This window comes from Callionymus lyra, chromosome 12 (genome assembly GCF_982586985.1).
Source record: "Callionymus lyra chromosome 12, fCalLyr1.hap1.1, whole genome shotgun sequence".
Taxonomy (NCBI): Eukaryota; Metazoa; Chordata; class Actinopteri; order Syngnathiformes; family Callionymidae; genus Callionymus; species Callionymus lyra.
This window is the reverse complement of record NC_141829.1, coordinates 11187996-11197894: the sequence shown is the minus strand read 5'-3', so window position 1 is coordinate 11197894 and position 9899 is coordinate 11187996.

The window sequence follows — 9899 nt, the reverse complement described above, 5'->3', positions numbered from 1 at the left end:
AAAATCAAATGATTTTAGGTTCACCATATAGTCCGAACAAGGGCTAGTTTCAAAAGAACAGTTTTGCTTTGATCATCGGGAAATTGAACCGACAACAATCGCTCGACCTCACGCAAGCATCTCAGCGCTTCCCGGCCTCGTTCTATTTAGGCTCCAATTTAAAAGACTAACCTCGTATTACATGTGCTGCCCTGTTAATATGCTATAAAAAACGCCAGTTGTTGGGTTCAGGCGCCACTGTAACCAGAACCTTCAAGTACGGGGGGACAAGTCAAACATGAGGTAATCAGTCGCCCGTGAAACCGCAAACGTCCGACTCTTTGACTCGACGCCGAGCACGGAAACGGCGCGTTACATCATCCCGGGTATTATCGGGAGCTCACGTCTGCTTTTCACCCGCGAGAAGATATGAGCTTCCAGTCGGGCCGCTATCAAAACAGAGAGGGTGATGCAGTCGGTCGTGGCAGCGAGCCACAGAGGACACATGGAGGAATGGATCGTCCCCGTCATCCAGCCGTCCATTTTTATGCTCAGTCATGCTTCGCTGCAAGACGAAAAAACTCAGACAAGTGTCTGTTGATTTATTCCTTAAAACACCTTTTGTCAGGAAAAGGCAAAAAAAACAACTTTGGGGGATAATCAGTCTCAGAAGAGTGACCCCTGCCAAGGCCCCGCCAAGAAAAATCACTCTGTTGCCCTTTTCCCCGAGATTTATACGTCTCCGAATGTGTCGAGTCCGGCGGTAAATCACCGACTTGTTTTGTCAGAGAAAAAGGTAATTGGCGTATAATGTGACTAAATATTTTCAACAAGAATGATGATGCACTTCGGCTTGAAGGTCGGGGACTCGGAGCTGGGAATTGCGTCACGTCGATGCCAGCCAACTTGTTTGCATTCCCGTTGCATCACCGGCCGACAAGATGGAAACAAGACGTCCACATGTCGTCCATTAGGGAAATGCTAATCTGGAAATGCTGCGGTTTTGTCAGAAAAAAAAACAACGTGTGTATTCCAATCTCCGGGATCACAAGCCATTGATTTGTGTTAGAACTATAACAATCTCTTTCGGAAATTGACATAAGCCGACGAATGGTGTGTTTGTGTGTGTGGTTTTCTACCATATGTCTTCTGTGTACAAGTGTATATTTGAAGTCTGTTTGTAGTGGCTGTTATCCTTCTCTCAATTCCTGCCTGAAGTCTTTCCTCATTGAAACACATTGCAGAATTTAGGCTGCTAGCCTAGCAGCGTCCGCTAAAGACAAGCTTACTCTGTAGAAAACTGATCAGAAACTGTTTCCTTCAACTGAGAAACATCTCTAAAACTTAGGAAAATGGTGTCACAACAGGATCTGGAGCTTATAACATGCGTGTGTGTCTTCTATTATTACTGTTACTATTGTAACAGTTTATTTTGGAGTCTAAACAAGAAGCTGCTGTCTCGCCTGCAGTTAATGCAAATCTCTGCTGCGAGAATTGTGACCAGCTCTAGTAGAAGAACTCACATTTCCACGATCCTTAAAACTCTTCACTGGCTGCCAATTTATTCCAGGATCAATTTTAAAATTCTGGTTCTTACTTTCAGAGCTGGTCGGGCTCCTCCTTCCATCAGTGATCTGATCCAGCCTTACACCCCAGCTCGGGCTCTGAGGTCTGTGGATCAGAATCTACTGATGGTTCCTGAAGACGCTTCAGGACCAGAGGAGAGAAATCCTTCCAGGCTGTTGCTCCTAAGCTTTGGAACGATCTTCCTCTGTGTTTGATGATCTACTGACTCCTTCAAGAAAACATCTTAAGACATTTTTATTTGTGCTTTTTCACTGAGGCTGCTTTGTTTGTCTTATGTCTTGGCCTTTTACAGTTTTTAAATCGGTAACTATTTTGGAATGTGTGTTGCTTATGATTGTTCAAGTGCTTTGTGACCCTGGTCTAGAAAGAAGCTTTACAAATAACAATTACTTACTTAAACTATAGACTTGTTTAAGTTTTTTCAGATCAATTCCTCATGTCGAGGCTTCTATACAAGATAGACATTACAGGCGAGCAGTATGGAGATATTTGGATGTTTTTAAGTGTCTTTTTGGATGAAGACGAAGATGATAACTGAGCTCCAATCGCTACATTAAAATGAACAAACATTTTTGTCTATAATTCTAAAAATAACAGATAGAAAACGAGTGGATTTTGGTTGAACTAACCCTTGAAGTAGTTTTAAATAAAAAAAAATCTTGACTGAAAAGTCGTGGCTGTGGAGCACAAATGGAAAAAGTAAAGCTTCATAAATATCTTATATTGTAAATTAAAGCCTTCGGTGAAACTGGATCCATCATCTCCCTTCTCTTCCGAGAGAACAGTCTGTTTTTCCTGATGTCTGTACGACAGGTTCTCCGACCCAACTCCGCAGAAACGGAACATCCGCTCCCGAGCTTTTTTGTTCCCGGTTCCGCTTCACTGCTGTTCTGCGAAAGCGCTGCGCTGTAAAAACTGATATACAGGAAGGACGCCTCCAGAGTCGGTGTGTTCTCGCCATCGCGTGCGTGATAACGCGTGAACTGGATCTCGCCGGAGTCCAGCGCCGTCACATCTAATCTGGGACGTAGAGATCTCAAACCAGGAGGAAAAAGTTTCCGTCCACCGACCTCTCTATCGTCATCCATTTTTTTTTCCCTGAACCTGGACCTGGAAGTGCACAGTCCATCGAGGAGCACCTGTGTTCGCATGTTGTTTTTCCTCAGAACGTTTCCCCCGTGAGCACAGGGTTTTGGCACAAGCTTCTCTTTGAACTACCTTCATGTGACCAATATATCAAAAAAAGTCAACGTCTTTAGTGCCTGAACCGAGGAGAGGTTGTGGTTTCCTGTTTGTTGGTCTGTTCGTATAATCACTTGGCGATGGAGTACCAACTGTAGAGTCTATGTTTGCATTTGTGTTTACATAACAAACTTTGGTTGCTATTCACTGGCTTAGCAACAATACCTAATATCCTTTTTTTTAAAGATATGGGAAAACGTTTGACTAGATTTTCATTGGTTCCCCTTTTAATGTATATATAGAATTCGCTCATTCACTTTTATCAAATCTAAATCATATACTTGTGTTTCAAACTTAAAGGCAACTCATTGATTAAGGATGTCTTAAATAGATGTTGGACTCTATTGTATCATCAGTGTCTGTTTGTAGAAAACTTTTCATTGAAGTATTGAAATTAGAAAAATCTTAAGCCCCACCCACTGAAAACACTTTCTTTTTCTAGAGAGAAAGAAATATTGTTTATCATAACCACACCCGCTCTACTGTGATTGGTCAAACCTCAAGGTTTGTCACCGCACATCATCAATCCCGGAAGTCTCCACCTCCAAGGGACTCGTTGTGTAAACAAAGCGGGGCGTGATTACAGCTGGCTGGAGAAGGAGTTTAGCCTTTTATTACATCATATTGGACTCCGCTCCCGTAACCTCTCGTTCGCCCAGATTTAAGACGAACTTTATAGTAAGTAATAAGTTGAAAACATGGTCATGATGAGAGACTCACTGCATCTTGGAGAGAAAGACTTGAACATTTGAAACATATGAGTCAGGAGAGTCGATATGGGTTGCCCTTTAGAGAGCTTGAAATGTTGATTTTTAGTTGTTTGTTTTCTGCCAGTTAACCTTAAAGGCTTAAAGTAACTGGTAAGTTTGTCATCGAGCATTATTTCTGGAGTCCTTCACAAGGGGGTGATCACATTCTTGGATGGTGATACCGACCTCTGAAGAGTCGCAGTGTTGTGCTTCTTTCAGTACCCACTGGACGCCAAGACGTCACTGACCTTGTGTTCCGGTCCAAAGGTTATAATAAACCAGGACTTCTGTTATCAAATGTGTAGAAACGTTGACTTGGGTATCATCAGATCCCTCAAGTATTTTGAATGAAAAAGTTGCTCGACCAGTGGCTGTTTCCTTCAAAAACACCCATTAAGGACAAATTAATTAGGTGTTGTTATCCGCCGCCGTAATGAAATAATCAATTTAAGAGTTTGGAAAAGCTCCTCGGCGAGTGATGAATCACGCTTGTGTTTCTTTTGGCTTCGTCCACCGTCTACTCTCAAATTTGGCTCCTCGTCAGGGAGGGGTCGAGGTGGAACTGGCCGTTCCAGGGAGGCTGTAGAGAAGATGAAGTATGTTTTGTGTTTTGCTGTCTGGAACCTCGGCGTCGCCGCGACAAGACGGAGTAAGTAAAGTCCACTGTTTTCTGGCTCATTCCCATGATTCCTCAGTGCCTATGGGCGCTGGCACGGAGCGAGGTAGTAGCGAGGGTGGAGGGGGTGGTGGTGGTGGTGGTGTAGGATTAGAGGGTCAGCCGCCGCCTCAGGTACACATGGGGAAACACTTAGCCACTTGTCAATTGTTCCGCTTCCCCTCTATCTCTCTCCGGCGTTTCACTTTCATCCCTCGCTCTCCCGCCCATGCTGACCCGCCTCCCCTCGTGACACCCGACCATGAGCGGAATAAATCTGTGTTTTCGTACACGAGTGTTAAGATCATCAGCCGCGCTGTGGTCTGCACCCACCGGGGGCCCCTCCTGGGTCCTCGTCGCCGTCTGAGGAGGCTTTGATTCGGGCCCCTTTTATTCATCGACGAGACATTAAACTCTTGTGCGTGTACTTTCCCCCCCCACCACCACCACCACCACCACCACCACTCGAGAAAAACCTGCTACGCTCGTCAAACGCAGTTGTCTTTGGCAGCTGCTGTCACATTATTTTACCTGCTCGAGAAAATAGAAGGTTATTCTACCCCGGGTTGTAAATTACAACTATGGGACTATTTTCGTTAGACTTTGGGCTCCCACCGGGGGCTCCTGTTTTTCTGTTGCGCTCAGGTCCACATAAATCTGCCAAAATTATAACCCGCTTTATTTTTTCACGTTGCTACACGCCAGGTTTGGACGTCTAGATATTAGCGTAGGTAGCATCGGTGGCTACGACCGGGAGCCTGTGTCGCTTAATTGAATTACAACTTAATGAAATTACAACTTAATGAAATGACAATAATGGATGGATGGACGGACGGACGGACAAGTTTGTATTAATCCCTCTGGAGATCTCCTTCAGGAAATTGGGTTTTCAGAAAGTTCAAACAAAAGAACAAAGTGCAAGGGATGACAAAGTGCAAGAGTAAAGAACAAGGGTCAAAGAAAATAACGCAAAGAAAAGGATACAAAGATTAACATGGAATAGAATCATCTTTTCACTCCACTTCTGCCCCCAAACTCCAAAGAATTATTAAGTCTAATAGGACAAGGGATGAATGAGTCCCTGAGTCTATTAGTGTTGCATCATGGGAGTATCATTCGTTCACTCCATCTGCTTTTCTGTTCACTGATGACAAAAACATGTTGAATAAGTTTTAATATTCAAACAAAAACATGCCAGATAAAATCTTTAAGCAACTTTCTAAACTACTTTACAAGCATTTCAACTCTTACCTTGAGATTTCACCAACTTGTATTTCCATACAAAACCAATAATCCATAAGGATTTGCTGAGTCTCTTCCCTCCGAGCGCCTTTCTTATGGATTGGGAATCGGAAACTGTAACCTCTTGAACTACATAAGCAATAAGCTAGTTATTGTTTTTGTGCTGATGGCTACAATTTAAACATTCTGGGAGATGATAAATAAACGGTGTTGGTGCTGTTGGTGTTTTCCATATTTTTGATGAAGAGAAAAAAAAGATCCTCAAAAAAAAAAATCCTCTTGGTTCTTCATAAACCATTGATGTGGCTCCTGCAGTTAAGACAAATGTTGTCTATTTTATTTATTTTTTTAATTAGTAGTTCATTGTTTTTGAGTTTAGTTAGTTCCTAAAATAACATTGTAATGTTTTCACTGGACAATGTTTCAAAAAAGGCGATTTTTGAATTTCCAAAAAGACATTTATTAAAGTTAGCCTAGGAAAACATTTAAATTGCCAATATTTTTTCTCTTCAATGTGGTGGTAAGACTTTTTTTTTTTTAGTTTTTATGAGACTATTAACCGTTTTAACTCTAGTTAATACGTTGAAAGGATGTTTCTGCTCCGGTTTAGTTCTAAGTTTGATCCTATTTTCATTGTATAAATTCACTAAACATAGAACCACACTTTCCTTTCAAAACATTTGTTAACTGGTTGATCAAAATAAACAAGATGCAGGTTTAAAAAAAAAAAAAATACTTGTCAGAACTAGTGGCAACCTAGTATCAAGTACCAGTAACCCTAGTTCTAGGCTTCCAAAATGTTTTTTTAGAAATAACCTACAATATTCCAGATAGATAAAGGGAACCAACGTCGCTTTTCGAGCTTTAGATTTAAGTTTGAGTAAATGTGCTGAGGATGCAAAAGTTATTTTAAAGAGTCGTGCCCACAGGTGGGTCACTCAGGTGAGCTGTCAGGTGACCCCGTCTGGTTAATCCCGTTTTCATGAGGCGATTGAGAGGCATTAGTCAACTTCAGCTGTGTGTTAACAAGGGGACACACAGGGGTTGCCTACAGCCAAGGTGGGACTTGGTTATGTGTCATAGGGTTTAATTAGGGTTTACTCCTGCAGACCAAACTCTGGGCAAAATGCCCACAGGGCGGTAGATTAGTTGACATTCATTTCCAGATAAAATGAAGTTTAACTTAAGAACAAGAGAATTCATTCTGTCAGAAAGTCAGTGTTTAAAACGATGAACTCTCTGAAGCAGGGTCTTCTTGCAACTGCGTCCAAATATTTTGGTTCTAATAGGTAAAAGATGCTTCTCGGTAGGTTTCCGCACAAACATTTGGAATCGTTAAAATGCCTACCTGTGGAGCCGAGAGGGAAATAACAGGGAAGAAGAAGAGAATTAGATTTATATGCCAATAAACAGATCTTTAAATCCATTCCAAAACACACGGGAAGCCATGGCAGAGATCTGGTATGAAGTGATCTCTCATTCTGTTCTCAAGTCGTATCGACGTGTTGATGGCGTCGATTATCAGCTCCAGAAGAAACATTCTTTCAAGTTTCCAAAGATCTTTCTTCGTCTTCCCAGGCCTGAGTGATAACTCATTTCAGATTTATTCATTTATTTGTTTTTGCCTTCAAACCAGCACCTACATTTGTCATCTAAAAAAGAGTAGCGATGTCAAAATGAGGATATAAAAGTAAGCAGTTTAAGAGTAAGCACCCGAAGAAGAGCCAATTGTATCTTCATTGTCAAGTGTATTTCTATGTTCATGGCTTTAACTTGTACACAATAAAAATCGCAAAGAAGTGGACAGAACTTTTTTTTCTTCTTCACATTTAACATCAATTTTTTGTAAGTATATTTGGAATCTTGTTAAAATAAAGAATTTTTTGGGGGGGGTTTCGCAGTTGTTTTTCTTGTAAGTATTTCAGAGCAGTATACAGTATTTTTGTTTTGTATTTTGTGAGGATGTCAAGTTCATGGATAATTATTTATTGTGTCTTAATTACCTCTACAAAGTCACGTTCACGATTGTGTCCAATTCATGATATTGCAAATTTGAGGAAGTTATTTCACAACAAAATATGCTCTTTATAGTGTAGCCATTAGCACGACAGTTTCTAATCTCTCTCAATGATAATTTATAAATAGTTGAAAGATGGAGAATCATTTCTAATGGAGATGCTTTGAGGAGCCTTAAAGTGTGATCCAAAAACAAAAGATACCTCAGCGGGTCCTTCACCAGTGTGTGTGTGTGTTAGTGTGTGTGTGTGTGAGTGTGTGTGTGAGTGTGAGGGAACAGAAGGTGAGAAATTCGGGGGGTCAGCCGAGGTCCTGCAGGTAATTGTGCTTCTTAAACTTTTGACCCTCTAAGCTCTACTTAGTGCGATGCCGCCTGCTCCCCTTATTTCCCCTGAGAATCCAAACCCCGCATACCAGGGTGTGTGTGTGTGTGTGTGTCCGAGTGTGTTAAGTTGTGCGCATTTTCTACTTGTTTGAAAAACCTCTGCTTGATAGTGGTCAGCTCCTGCAGGATGAACCTTCTGGTTTTACGACTTTTCTTGACTTGTTTTTGTTATTTCAGTTTTTAGTGACGGCGTGCGAAACTCTCCCAGGAGACGCGACCACTCCTGTCTCAGGGCAGCACTCGACGCTTCTCGTCTCCATTCATCATATTTTGTCGCTTTTATATCTTCGGGGTGTCCGTCCCGATGGAGAGGACGGATGAGATCATTGCGAGGCCGGAGAAGCTCCAGTGCTGTTGTTTTTGTCTCCCGTGAACTCGGAGCTGCGAGCATGTGTCGTGTAATTGTTGACAGATGCAGACGGAGCGTCCAGGAATGCCCTCACAGCACGTTTGCTTATAAATCGTAAAAAAATTCTCGATCACTTTGAAGTCCGGAAAATTTGAACGAATGATGGAGGTTTTTATCAGAATGAATGAGGGTTAAGAGGGCGACACTGTTCTATAGCTTGACTGTAAAACTTTTGTTCGTAGGAAAAAGATACATCAAAGCAAATGTTTTTTTCCAAATATAATGCTAAAAAAATATACAGAATTTTGAATTAACTTTCTTGGCTATTTTCTGCTTTAGAGAGCCCTCTGCTGGCCACAAATATCACAACATATATAAAACTAATCATTGGTCAGTGCAAAAATTAAAAAGCAAGATATAGATATATTTAATATTCTCGAGTTTAATAAACATCAAGCAACAGCTTATCAGATATTTAATTGTTAAGAATATTATTAATATAATATAATTCTTTTTTTTCACGTGGCTGATTGGTCGAGAATAACCGCGACACTTCTGAGGACCCAATAAAAAAATGTTGGGACTATATACCAACATTTTATTGTAGTATTTAAACGCTTTTAAATTAAAAAAATATTTAATTCAGAATATGTATATGAAAATGTATATATTTTTTAAATTATTTGAATAATTAGAATAATAAAATAATTAGGGAAATGTTTAAATTAAACAGTTTATTAATTCAATCATTTTAAAAAAACGAATTCAACTTTTTAATATACAAATAATTGAAAGAAAAATAAATGAAATAATTCAATGCCTTAAAAAACAGACATTTCATAGAAAAAAAGGCAACATTCTGATGGCACTAATATACTTCAATGTTAGAACTATCATTTAGCATCATGTAGCTAACGTCAACATGCTAGTTGATGCTACCACCTCATGTACATATCTGTTGATTTACTATTATTTGTTGTGTCAGTGCAAACGGATGTTGCTAACGCTTCAACATCATGTTCCTACGGTGGAAATATTCCCATCGGTCGCATCGAGTGATGCTTGGGTTTGGTTAAGAACATCCTCCGGGTGTCTTCACGTTTGTTTAGTTTTTTTCCCCGATTACTACCCGATCGGGATTAAGCCTCGTGGGATAAGGTGTTCTCGTGACTCCTCTGGAGTTTTTTGGAACACTGACCCCGTTCCTCTTCCAACTGGAACGTGTTTCACACCCGCCCTCTGACCCAGTAATGACTGGTAGCCTCTCCGCTCGCTGATGAAGAGCTGAGCAGGAATAGTCACGGACCGAACCATTTGCCATTCCTGACGGCAAACCGTGTGGAGACGCAACAAATCTTGCGGCGTTAATGAGCACGTATCGCCGCATGACTCTTTTTTTTTAGAGAGTGTCGTGAAGTTTAGTCAACGACACCGGCGGAGACTTAAAAAACACGAAGCATTCCTGGCTTCGGGGAGCACACCTGCGAACCCCTCGACACCCAACCTGTAAGAGAGGGCGGGGGGTGGGGGGGGCGCGTGAAGAAGAAGGAGGCCAGTTGTTTTTAAATAAACCAAATCTGCTAACAGTTTTATAACCCTGACCTCGTAAAACTGGCTGCAGCGTTTGGTCAACTCTCCTGATGGGGCCAGCAGAGACGTCCAGGGCTGGAATTCCCATTTGCTGCTGCGGAGCGT